Source organism: Heptranchias perlo, chromosome 10 (genome assembly GCF_035084215.1).
Source record: "Heptranchias perlo isolate sHepPer1 chromosome 10, sHepPer1.hap1, whole genome shotgun sequence".
NCBI lineage: Eukaryota > Metazoa > Chordata > Chondrichthyes > Hexanchiformes > Hexanchidae > Heptranchias > Heptranchias perlo.
In genome coordinates, this window is record NC_090334.1 from 17151443 (window position 1) to 17165144 (window position 13702).

At 42.3% G+C, this 13702-nt stretch overlaps 1 protein-coding gene across 2 annotated transcripts in view; it reads right to left on the bottom strand.

The window, feature by feature from the left end:
* sipa1l1 (signal-induced proliferation-associated 1 like 1) overlaps positions 1 to 5819 on the bottom strand; it is a 348364-nt gene extending 342545 nt beyond the window's left edge. The window contains exon 1 of one of the 2 annotated variants that reach the window (XM_067991257.1): positions 5599 to 5819. The gene's annotated coding sequence lies outside the window, so the exon portion shown is untranslated. Of the gene's footprint in view, positions 1 to 3449; positions 4434 to 5598 lie in introns of those variants that run through there. The other variant, XM_067991258.1, reaches the window with a different exon arrangement.
* Positions 5820 to 13702: the final 7883 nt, after the last annotated feature.

The window sequence follows — 13702 nt, forward strand, 5'->3', positions numbered from 1 at the left end:
ACATGCTCTGACCTTAGGCATGAGTCTACTATGCAGTAACGTATCGAAGGCCTTTTGAAAGTCCATGTATATCACATCTACTGGATTACCCTTGTCTAATCTTTGTTACTTCTTCAAAGAATTCAATAAAGCTGGTCAAACATGACCTTCCCTTTTGAAATCCATGCTGACTATTCTTTATTATATATTTTCAATTTCTAGATGTTTTTCCTATTACATCTTTAAGTAAAGATTCCAATATCTTTCCCATCACTGACATTAAGCTAATTGTCTAATTTATTAATTATCTCCCTCCTTTCTATCTTAGTAGGTGAAGTACATGAACAATGACTCGCCCATAGAGGGGCAATGACAGCAGCTCCCTACAGGATTCTTATGAGGGACAAAAAAGAGATGCTGTAATGAGAAGATGGTAGAGTTGATAATCTGCAAGGATGAGGTCACATGGACTCTCGTAATTTTTTTTGATGACAATAAGACCCCTTTGATTTCCCAATCCAACTGAACCTGAGCTACCAAGAACAAATTGCTTCAATCCTTAAACATTCATTACTCCCAGCACAACCTGCCAAAAAACATTAATACACCACTCCTCCACAAGCACCATGCATAAATTGCACAACGGCTTGAGAAAATATACAGGCAAATTAAAACTCCTATAATTATTACTAGAAAAATCTCTCCACACTTTTCTCCCCGTACCAACTAGACTACAAACTTGGCTGTACTCAGTCTATGACTACATTTATAGAGCTCGACGAAATCAAGTTGCATTTGCTCCAGATACCACAGAGATAAGAATCTGATATGACCCACTTAAATTGAACCTCCACAGTAGGGAGTTCAGGTTATGAACAGTTTCTAGGCCACACAAGCACAACGAAGACCACAGAATTTAAAATATGCTTCAAGGCTTCTATTGTGCTGCCGTTATACCATTTCCAAACAAACAACTGCAGCTTATGCAGGTGACGCACTGGGAAAGGATTTAGAATGAATTTTAAAATTAGTTTATTTTCTTGCAAAACTGGCATTTACTAAACAGGTCTTGGAATGAGCTTTTTGCCCTCCCCTCACGGTATAATCTTCTCCCCTCTTCTCTAGATCCGGACTTGTGAAACCTTGCCTCAGCACAGGAGCTGATTCGTGCTGGAATATGGATCCGCAGTAGCCAACCACCTCCTACGATTTGCCCAAGTTGCTATTCCACCTTCCTAAGCTGCTCCCAAATGACCATTCTTTGTGTGCAATCCTAACCAGAGTGTTAGTAGGCTATTCAACCATGAAGGGAACCACACTGAAGCCTTGCATCCATACACTTTTCATCAGGATTAACTGGACAGGATCAGAGTATTACGGCCATTCTGCAAATAAAGTCTTCACATGAGGAACCTAATCTAATCCCACTCTCCCGCTCACTCCCCATACCCTTAATTCTTCCCCTTTTTTTAAAGCAATCAGGACTAGGAACCCTGGCTGATTTTTCCCATCCTTAACCCAGGCAAACTGCAGCACACCTATTGCCACTCACCTGAGATCAGCAAACTCGGCACACACTGGTGATTGAACCTGGGGTCTTTGTTGGTATAAAAGCAGTGTGGAACTGAGCCTTTGGGGAAATTTGCAGTCAGTTTCTTAACTGATATTAGACCAGAATAAAACATTTAGTAGAGCTACACCAGAGACCGTACTAAATCTCTACCGGGGTTATCCCTGAGTAAAAACAATGCATCACCTCACAACAAAGGTGAAGGAAGGAGCTCTGGGGCAGTGGGGAGTCACCCCTAAGGATAGCAGCTGCTTTCAGGTTTTCAAACTCATCAGTGGCTGCTTTTAAAACCAAGAAAGGCAAGTTACATTCATGAATAAATAGCAATGTTTTGGGCCAAGGGCAATTGGTCCATCCAGCTAAACCTTCCCCCAGGTTCCATATGTTGAGTCTGGAACTAATAGCCTTGAATCCTAACAGCAATTCACCTGTTCTTTTTTTAAAAAAAAAACAACCCATGGCTTTTTGTTCCAACACCCCCACTGATCATCTAGTCCACATTTCCTTTTACTGAAGAAATATTGCCTGAATTTCTTATTTTGCATTAATACCTTAACTTTAAAATTGTGACACTGGCTGTCAGGATTACCATTAGCAGTCAGCCAATTTAGTACATTAAGGAACAGAAGATGGCACTAGGAGGCACACAAGTTAGATCATCCATTATTCCAATCACTCCCATGTTCCAACCAGAATGAGCCATATAGTATAACCTTCTTTCTTTCCCCCACCCCACATATGGTTAGGGAAAGCTCATCCATTTGACCCAGAGATTCACATTTTGGGATACTGCCAGCTGACAGGCCTAGTTGACCACTCGAACCAATCTCTGGCTTTCCCAGTGTGACTTCAGGGGAAAAAAAATACCAAGAGGATTATTTGATGCTTTGCATCAGCTTCCTAGCTGTATCTGCATAATCAGATTGCAAAGGTTTAAGGTCCTCAGCTGTGTAATGGAGGATGCAGGATTGGTAGCCTCAGCCCCAAACCACAGTGGCTCAGGACAATGGGCAGGCCATGGAAGTCACAGGCAATCTGAAGTAGCTATGATTAGACTCTCAGCTCCCATGTACATCTGTGCAGCTATTCTGGCATTAGCAGACATTACTTACAGCACCAGAAATTATGGGTAAAAGGTTATTACTTCAAACAGTATAGATGTCAAAACTTAACATTTAAAAGCACATATTAGGAAGCACTAATGAAAATTATCACAGAATACAAGTAAAACAATTTGATGGTATACTAATTTTTAACTGCTCAAATTTAATTATCCTTTGTGAGGTTACAATCGTGGAAAGCACATCATTTGGCACACTTTTTGAGAAAAGATTACATTGTATTCTAATAGTGTCTGAGAATGACAATGTAATTGAACACGACACCGGACTGACACATCAACTAAACGTCACACCTTATAGACTGCAACGCCTCTGAACTAGCCATTATTTTAAATCTAACATACAAGTTTTAGGACATAAAATTAAAAAGGTGGAATCATCCTTTTGGGAAGGGAAAGAACCACTACACGGAAACAGCAATGATGTCATTAGCATCAGAATGCATCATTAGGTTGCATGTTTACCAACAATAGCGAACACAACAAAAGCTTGCCCAACAACTTTTTTTTAAAGTGGGCAACGATCAACCCTTTAAATAAAAAGGTGCTATCTCGGTTCACCCACCTGTATCCAATTTGCAGTCATCTCACTGAGTGGGAGGAGGAGGAGGGGGGGGGAAGGTTGTTACAGTAATACGTTTTGCCCTGATTTGGGGGCCACAACTCCAAACGGATACAGACAGGTTCACAGCACATTTCATTTTTTTTTTAAAAAAAGGGTATCAATGAGCTAAAACTGCCTATTAAGTGGCTGTTAACAAATGTCCCTGCGCCTCTTACCTTGCTGCTATTTGTACAGCAGGGCTGGCGCTTGTCCTCTCAGCCTGCTGCGCTGTGCTGTGCAGCCGCGCGCCCGGCTCGTTCCTCTTCCTTAACGACGGGAAGAGCCTAGAGACAGCGTGATTGACGTGCAGCATCAGCCAATCAGACCCGGCAGCGCCGGGCGATGGAACGCAGTGCAGGCGGTTGCGTGGAGCCGGTGGGGGGGCGGGGCGGGGCGCTAGCCGCCAGGTTAATGCTCAAGGTGTTAAAACGCCTGACTCAGGTGGCGCCTCAGATACTGGCACCACCAACAACAACAAAAAAAACAATTTATATCCGTCCCTTAGACCGCGGAATAAAAGCTGCATAACTTGAGCAATTAACTGCTCGTCACATTTTTGCATTCTAAGGTTGTGCAATGCACAGCAGCAGCAAAACGCATTCAAACTTAGCAATTTGTTTCCTTTCGTGAATACTCTGTAACGTTACTGACGGGAGTCACACCGCATGAATGAATGAATGAACTTTGAAACCACGGGGACGAGCTGGAATAAGTTAAGGGACTGCACCGATTGAATAAACCTCCATGGTCCTCATTCACTAACCACCGCGTCCTGGTGGTTGCTTAACCGATTTTCATTCAATCGTTACTTTACAGTATGTTTGCTAAGCATCATCGCCACGGTCGATCGTGATAGCAATTGCGAAAAGACCAACTTTACAATTGATTTCTGATCAACAACGGGATCACGCAGTGCTGTACCAACGGAGATTCAATAGGAATATCGTAACACATTTCACGGTAATTCACCGAAGTGAATCCACTATCAGCACGCCAATATATGCACCAAGTAGGGAGAAAATGCAACGTGAATACATTGATACGGGGAAACAATAAAGGCTTATTTGCATGGAAAAAAAAGAAACCTCGGTTTATTATGTGGATTCCTTCTTCAAGGGTCGGTTTCTGATCATTTTTTAAAATCTGGGATCACAGACTGTTGGGAGGGGTGAAAATGGATATAACCCCACCCCCACGGTCCAGTCCATCCCCACCAAGTTTGCTTACACCTCCCATCACAGGTCTACGACCTTTTCATTAGAAGCTTGCATTTTAATCCAGCGCTGAAGCGGTGCAACTATTCGAGACCGTTCTCACTTGTATTCCAACTGTCTACAGTGAACGTAAAAACTGTAACACACTCGGCCAGCGGCAGGTGAATGTGGGCCGAATATCCCAAAGCTGCCACCTCCTCCAGCCATCGGAAACACTTCTTTTGCTACCAAAAGAAATTTGCATCTGAAAAAAGGCGTTCAAACACGTTACTCGGGTGAAATTAGATTATAGACCAAATCCAATAAAGAACTCCCGACGTTCCCATTCAATGTGGAAATTAAATGAAAGCGCTTTCTCAGAGACATGTCGTGTTGACTATCATTTTACAGTCATTTACAAAAAAAAAACATACAAATGGAAACATTCAGTGTTTCGAAAACAATAACGACCAGCACAGAAAAACAGGCTAAGCGATACCTTTGTTTATTTCCACTACACAAACCGTGATGGGGCCAACACACGTTCAGCGCCAGTGTAACTAACCAGTCCTCGTACAATGAAACGACCTCCAATCCACATCTCATTGAGGACATTTGATTATCAACTCGCTGCTTCTGAAGCTTGATGTTCTGAATAAAAGTAGTCTTACCACCCCCATCCGATTTGTAACTAATGTCATTCACTGCACAACTAAGATCTGTGTAAATGTAAATCTTTAAATACAGACCCCCCTCAAATGCTTTTATTCAAGTGCTGGACGCCGATTCATTAAAGAAAAATATGGGATCTGACTAAAAAAAAATAAAGGATAACGACCATTTGGTACTTGCTCGACAACCCGAGACAAGGCTCCTTTCAAAGAAAGGCTGAGCACAAAGTTTCACACACCACGTAGCCGTAAGCAAATGATTTTTACATTCTCAAATCCTCCGCACACGTCCTGAACGGTACAAAGCCTGGGGTGTAAGTAAGTGTATGAGACTCTCTGCAGCCACCGAGAGCGGCGCAGCCAACAAAAGGGGAGGGGGGGGGACGAAAGCTGCGGCTCCAGCTGCTTTACACATCATGCGATCCCTCTTCATTATTTTTTTTAAAGCTTCATTTTCTTACCCAGTTTTTTCAGCAGTGAAGGAATCCTCCGATCCGGGGTAAGGGGGGGGGTGGGAGGACGGTGGGGAGGGGAGGTGTCGAAAGCTCTAGTTCCCAGACTGCGAGATAGATTATTATCCCAGAGCAGCAAAGTTGTCAAGACAGTTGTTTTCCGTTCAATGATGTGTCTGCAGCCGTTGTTGGAAGTTGTTGAAAAAGTTCACTCCAATCCACCTCCTAACGTCTGAGGTCACTGCGGCAAAGCGTCGCGATACTGAAGTGCAGGAGAGAGGAGCTGGGCTGTGTTGTTAGTGAGGAGGAGCATGCTTATTGGGGGGGGGGGAGGTAAATGTTTTAACTCTTTCAACTTTCTTAGCATGTGCCCGAGAAACTGACGGCGAAGAGCAAACGATCAGTTTCGTTTTCTGCAAACGTGTAAACAAACCATTTTGGGAGGAAGCGTGTTTAGTTATTAGTACATAAGCATGAAGAGATTAATGGTTATCAGGCAGTAATCTGATCAGCGAGTCCAGATATTGCCAGAAACCACGAGAGAGAACCTTAAGCAGTGTTATGAATCTCAGGATCAGATCTTGATATTAAAGGACCGAGCTTTATTTTAAGGGGCACTGTCTAGGAAGAAGGTATCTGGGAAACCATTGCTTTTGTTTCTAAATGTGACATTGGAACACATTTCACCAAGTCTCTTAGATATGATGCTACTGTGAGGAAAATGATACATTTTCAGGCACGAATGTTCCCAAATCAATGAAAGTTTTTTTTTAATGGAGACTGCGTCTCTAGTATTATTGCTGTAAGTTTTATGGGTGGCCTAATCTCCAATTACCTCCTGCAGTGCCCAGTTTCCCCCCCTCCTCTGCTGAAGGCTGACACTTATACTGTGGGATGGTTTCCACAGCACAGGCAGCTCTCTAAAATCTCATGTATCCTAGACAGACAGTACTAAACTCAAAAGACCTACATTGATGGTCATCACTCAAAAACATCCCAATGCACTTCACACACAATTAATTACTTTGAAATAAAGTGACTGTTATTGTTAGGCAAATGCAGCAGCCATTTTATGCAGTAATTAGGTTTTGGATGATATTGGTCAAGTAAGGAATATTGTCCAGGGCAACAGCTAGGCTCAGTTCTCGTCTTCAAATCATCCCATGTTTATGTCTCCCCAAACCACTGAAACAGGCAAACAGGGCCTCAGTTTAACAATCTTCAATGCAGCATTCCTTTAATGCAGCACTGGAGTGTATGCCTCGATTATGTGGTGAATGGACCAGAACCCATAACCTAACTTTTGTTGACTAAATTATTAACTGAATCAATCTGATACTTGCATGTAGGTTGGGTTTATAGCACTCTTGCCTTATTGGTGGGCTATTCAACCATGGATGGCATCACAGCCAAACCCAATCTGTCCTCACTTGACACCCACACAGATGCACCTTCCTTGTCTGTAGTCTTCCACACCAGGCGGTGCATTTTCTCACAAAGTCATCAGGGGAACTAATACAGGATGATTTTATTCAATGTTTGGTATATTTACCATCTGCTAGTGTGCTCTGTGTTACTGATGTATGGTGTTCACACAGAAGGATTAGAAAATATAATGGACATAAAATATATCGATAAATAATTTGCACTTAATTGTCAGGAAATTCTCTGCATATATGTTTATATAATTATAAAATCAACATATTGTACATGCACTGTACCTAGGAATAATAAACAACCAGCAGTAGCAGCAATCTGTCAGGATGTGGAGTAGCAGCTTTGAATTAGATGTGGTTAGGCAGATAATAAATACCTGTTTATACTTGCAACTTTATGCTTGTATGAAAGCTGCATTGAGTCAGTAGATGGGCCAATATAAAGCTCATAGATCATAATTTCTCACATATAAAACAACAATATATAACATGCATTCGAATATAACATGCACTTTTCCTGTATAAGCAAAAATTCTGCACATACAACATGGACTCACATACAATATGTACCTGGGCTTCCTCCCCATTTCCCTGATTAAAATAGTACATTTTAGTTACAATATTTTCCCAAATGGCAAATCACCTTTCCACTCTACTGCAAAAGAATATCAAATAGTTATTCTTAAATAACACCTTTAAATAACACAAGATGGAGTTATGTAGACTTGGCAATGCTTCAAAAAATTATAGCTACCGATGTAAATTATCACAACTTTATAAAACAGTGATGAAATTAAGGTGAGCATTTGCTAACCAGTGTTCTTGACATGTATGCCCCAACTTTGAATTGTAATATAAAAGCACTTTTATAACATCACGATCACAAGATAAAAAGAAAAAAGCCATTTGGCCTATGGTAACTCATCCTCATTATGGCATCAAATTGTTTATTAAATTAGGGATGTTGAACCGTGCGAAAACCAGCGAGTGGGCGTGCGAATAAGCATAAATGCAAGACCCCAACACAAAGAACAAAATTTTCATAACAAAAAGTTCAAGCCTTTCCCCCTCCTCTTCTCCCCCTTCCTTCCTCATCCTCTTCCCTCCCTGTCCTCCATCCTCCCACCCTTTCCGTTCCCCCCAACCATCCTTCCATTCCTCAAAGCTTGAAAAGTTGGAAGCTTCAGCTCTTTAAATATCCCGGGCCTGAAGGACTGATAAAGGCCTAAGTGCACAAAGAAAAGAATTGGTAGGGCCATTGCCATCTGGATCAAAAGAGCTTGCAGGCTGCATTTTACCCATGGACCACATCTTGGATCATCCCCATTTTAGCTGATTCACACAAACCCTACCTTGATGTCCATTCTACATGTTGGTCACTCTGTCGGAAGAAGAATTTCCTGATCCATCTGTTATGTTCTGCCCTAGGGCAAGTCCTAACTCAAGTTTCACACATGAGATTCTTGAGCCACTTATTAGGGAAGAGTAGCTGAGGCAGTTTCCCATTAACTTCCTCATGGTTTTTATCTTCCAAGTTCCTTCTCCTAGGTGGGCTGCAATTAAGGCTAAAGAGCCCCATCTACCCTTGCGATCGGGGAGGGGGGGTGTTGCTACCCGTATCCACTCTGGACGTCAACCCAGTATTCACCAGGGCTGTCTGGAGTGGAGTCTGAATCGAACCCTGTTGACTCAGTAGTCACTTTGTCGAGACAATGGATGTCAACCCAATAATTAGAGACCATACTCTAGCCTCCACTCACCAGGGCTGTCTGGAGTAGGGATCAAAACCTTCACCTCCTGATTCAGAGGTGGGAATGCTACCACTAAGCCAAAGCATCATTCCGAACTTCCTAATATCACTCCTAAATTTGCCTTTTTCTAGTTTGAGCCCGTGTTCCCTTGTCCTCCTCTCCCAATTTAGTTTGAGTAATTTAGTTAATCTATCTTTTCTATACCTTTGACTATCTTATGTACCTTTGTAAGATCATCTCTCAGTCTCTCCTCTTTTCAAGGCTGAAAAACCCAAGTTCCTCCAATCTCTCATAACCCAGACCTCGAACACTATGGATCAGCCGTATGATTCTTGATTCCTCTCTGAACTGCCTCCAGGACCTGTTTGTCTCCCTTTGTCTCGGTGACCAGATTTCAAGGTGTGATCTGTCCAGAGTACCATACCATTTAAGCATGATTCCCTCCAACTTGGACCCTACTGTTTGGCATTCTATTTGTTGCGTTGATTGCTGCTCTGCTGTGATTCAACATGTTGAGTGTCAAGTCTACTGAAACCCCTAAATGTCTTCTGGCATCATTCTTAGCTATTTCAACATCATTCATGGATTACTTATGTTGCCAATTTTTTCCCCCTATGTGCAGTACTTTACACCTGTCTATATTAAATTCCATTCTGCCCACTTGCATGTTTTGTTCAACTCATTTTGTAGTTCCTGAGCTGCGTCCGCAGAATCAACTGTTCCCCACTTGGTATCTTCTGCAAATTAGATCCATTTGCATTGCTCACTTTTTCTCCTTCTGTCTAGGGAGAAATATAAAATCAGCTATTAATAGCCTGAAAGAATTTACCCACCACAGATTTTATTGGCCTTCTTACCTAACTGGGTCTTGGAGAATGACACTCAAATATTCTCCATGCACTGCTCTTTCCAATTTATTCCTGACATAGCATCTATAGCTCTTCAAACCATCTCTCCTTTTACACCTGTAGAGTTACCCGCAGTGTGCCCCAGGACTCCTTCTGTGGTCCCCTCCTATTTATCGTGTACACATTACTCCTTGGTGACAATAACTGCAAGTTTGCAGTCAACTTTCATATACTAAGGTTTTACCTCTCTGTCACCGCCATCGACTATTACCATGCTATCCAAAGCCAAACTCCAGATCCTGCCCCTGGTTCCAGTTTCATAAATGTCTCAGGATGCTCAGTGAGTCTAAACCAGGTTGTGTTCAACCTTGATATTCTGCTTAACCCTAAGATTACCTTTCAACAACACAGCCAATCAGTCACCATTTTCCCAACTGCGGAATATTGTCTGCTTGCATCCTTACCTCTCTCCTTTTGCCAGGAAAACTCTAATCTGTGACTTCATCGCCTTTAGCATTGTTTTCTCAAACACCCTCCTCTTCACTTGTCTCCTCTCTTCCACTGTTCACAGAATCTGCTTAGTCCAGAGCTCTATGGCCCAAATTCTCTCTTGTACAAAGTCCCACACAACCATTACCCATTAAGGTCTTCTTCCTTGTTCCACCACAGTCTTGCCCTATCTCAGCTGAGCAATTGTCTTCAGCCTTATCTCTGCCTGCATTCTCTGCCCTGGCCTACTTGTCACTCCCTCTCTCTCCTTCCACCAACAGAAACTGATCTCTTCAATAATGCTTGCATCCCCTCCCCCACACCAATTCTTCCCATCTCCTATATGGTACCTCCTCTCCCCCCCCTCCCCTTCTCCCCTCCACCATCCTTGCCAATAATGTGCTCTGAGATGTTATTCCACATGAGGGGCAATATAGAAATGCAATCTGCTGTCTCTCTGCCAGGTGTTTTGTAAACTGATTTGCAAGGCGGAGTGCAGTATCCAATGCCTGTGCCAGTGCACCAATGCCATGACGGACATCTGCAGACTGCAATGGCCTTGGTTTACTATTAAGCCTCACAGAAAAAATGAAGGTGAAAGATAGCTATCATTCAAACTATTTGGACATGCTAACACATGAAATTATTGGCAAATAGGCAAAAATAAGATTAAGTTGTGGGGTATATACTGTAGTGTCATTAGGAGCCTTGTATTCAGTGGTAGGTATGAATCAGTTTTTTCTGTTAACCAAGCTTATTTTTTGCATAGTCTCCTCGCTTGCAAGACTGGCCCACTAAGAGATCTGCAATTGCTTCTGAAATGTTATTGTCTGATTTCAGGATAGACTGAAATCCCTCAGCTCTTCCAAAATAAATTTACTGGATGTGTAATAATGCGAGCTGAATATGGAACTGCAATCATTCAGCACAGCACATGAAATGAAGGATGGATGAATTCTTGTAATGGACAAAGGATGTTCTCTCGATGGTGAAATTACTTTAGATAAACCACATTATATCCAAGCTACAAAGGATTTCCTTAATAATTAAGGATACCCTAAGAGCAACAAACATTTTCAGAGTATGAATTGACTAGAAACCTTGCTCCTGAGTTGTGTGGGAGAGAAACAAACCAAAAATAAATTAATTGTTAGCCACTCTGATACTGCAAGAAACTATATGATGGATAGCATTAGTTTTTTTGAAAAAGCAACAACTTGACCTTTTAACATAGAAAACATCCCAAGATACTTCACAGAGGAGAAAAGGAGCTGGTAGCAAGTGATTGCTGGAAGATCAGGAGAGGTGAAAAGAACATAAGAACATAAGAAATAGGAGCAGGAGTAGGTCATATGGCCCCTTGAGCCTGCTCCACTATTCAATAAGATCATGGCTGATCTTCTACCTCAACTCCACTTTCCCGTCTTATCCCCATATCCTTTGATTCCCTTAATGTCCAAAAATCTATTGATCTCAATCCTGAATATACTCAACAACTGAGCATCTACAGCCCTCTGGGGTAGAGATTGAAAGCTCGATCGAAGAAATGTATTTTGAGGTGGTTTTGAAAGGTGGGAAGGGAGCTAGAGATGTGCAGGGGGTTGGTGAGAGAGTTCCAAAGTGTAGGGCTCAGACAGCTGAATGCTTTGACACAAAAGATAGAGCAGCAGGAGGAAGGGATATACAGGAGGCCAGTCAGAGGATCAGAGAAATCAATAAGAGACACAAGACTGGAGATGGTTGTAGATATAGGGTGAAGCAAGGCCATGGAGTAATTTTCAAATGAGCACAAGAATTCTAAATTCGATCCATTGAGGGATGGAAGTCAATGTAGATCAACAAGGAATGGGGATAAACTTAGTGCAGGACAGGAGGCTGACGGCAAAGTATTGGATGATTTTGAATTTATGGAGGGTAGAGTTCAGGGGCCAGCAAAAAGGTTATTGGAGAATTCTTGAGGTGGCAAAGGAGTGGATATAGTTTTCAGTGTGGGTAAGATAGGGTTAGAGGCAGGCAATGTTGTGGAGGTGGAAGTAAGTGGTCTTGGTAATGGCTAGGCATGGACCAGTTGGGCCGAATGGCCTGTTTCTGTGCTGTAAATTCTATGTGACATGGGATTTGAAACTCTGCTCTGGGCCAAATAGAATGCTCAGCCAACAGATGCAGTCAATGGTGCAGAATTTTTGGGGGGGCTGAAAATGATGGTTTTGGTCTTCCCTTTTGGTCTTTGGTTTAATTGTAGGATATTCTGGCTCATCTGTGGCTTAACATCAGACAGAGATGTTTGTGGGCAAAAGGAGATGATGGAGAGGTAGGGCTGGGAGTCATCAGCATACCCACAGAAGCTGACTCTGTGTCTACAGATGATGTAATAGAGGGCGACATGTAGGGTTGCCAGCTCTGATTGGATATACTCCCGGAGGTTTCAGCACATGACCTCTCACCTCCAAACGGCCTTTTTCCCATCTCCAATATTTTTTATAACTAATAAACTAAAGTGTTCAAAGAAAACACTTTCTTTTTGATGCCCCTATTAATTTTCTCCTAGGTTGCTCGCAGCAGTGTCCAGGAAATTATTGTTTAATTCCTGGAGACTCCAGGAGCATTGGCAACCCTAGCTGCATGAGGATGAGGATGAGGAGGGGGCAAGGGTGACAAACTCTGGAGGGGACCATGCAGGAGGTGGAAGAATAACCAATGCTGGAGATGTGTGCTGGCTGCATTGGAACAGGTAAGACTAGACCCATGCAAAGATAGTTCCACTGAGGTGAACCATGGAGGAGAGTCAGTGGAAGAGACTGGTGTGATCGACCAAGTCCAGTGTTGCAGAGAGGTCAGGGAGTACAAGAACAATAATACACCAAGTCACAGAGGTTATCGTTGGTGACTTTGATCAGAGTGGGCTCGGTGCAGAAACCAGACTAAAGGGATTCGAATGGGAATTGTGACAGAGGTGCACATGTAGCTGGGAGGTAACAACGCATTCAAGGACCTTGGCAAAAAGGGGAGCTTAGTGATTGGATGGTGGTTGGAGGGGACAGGTTTTGACTTGGGTTTTTGAGGAATGGGTATTGATGGCAGTTTTAAAAGGAAGATGGAAAGAACTTGAACAGAGAGCCATTACAGACACTGAATATATCTATGTGCAGGGAACTTTTCCCACAAAACTTAATCCAGTCTTGGATTGCCTGCAGTCTATTGGCAGTTGGATAAAAATGCATTTGCCCAGTAGCTCTTAAAAAATGCACCATTTGAGGCACGTTGTTGCAATTATTTTTTAAAAGCAACCGTTTAAAACAGTGTGCCAGAGAGAAAACAACTAAACATATTACACAACATTACTCAGTACATGCAGTATTAGCATTTTCAATTGAGTTAGAACTCAGTGGAAATACAGGCTTGCAAGCAAAATTTACTTCAGCTGCAGCCAGTTTTAACCTGAAAGTGACAAAGTTTATCGCCTATAGATTAGAATTATAAGAACATAAGAAAGGTCAGAGGTGAGAAAAGAATATTTGACCAATCAAAGCTCATTTTTAGTATATTAACTTTTCCCATCGTGGGACTTCAAGGGTTAAGTTACGAGGAG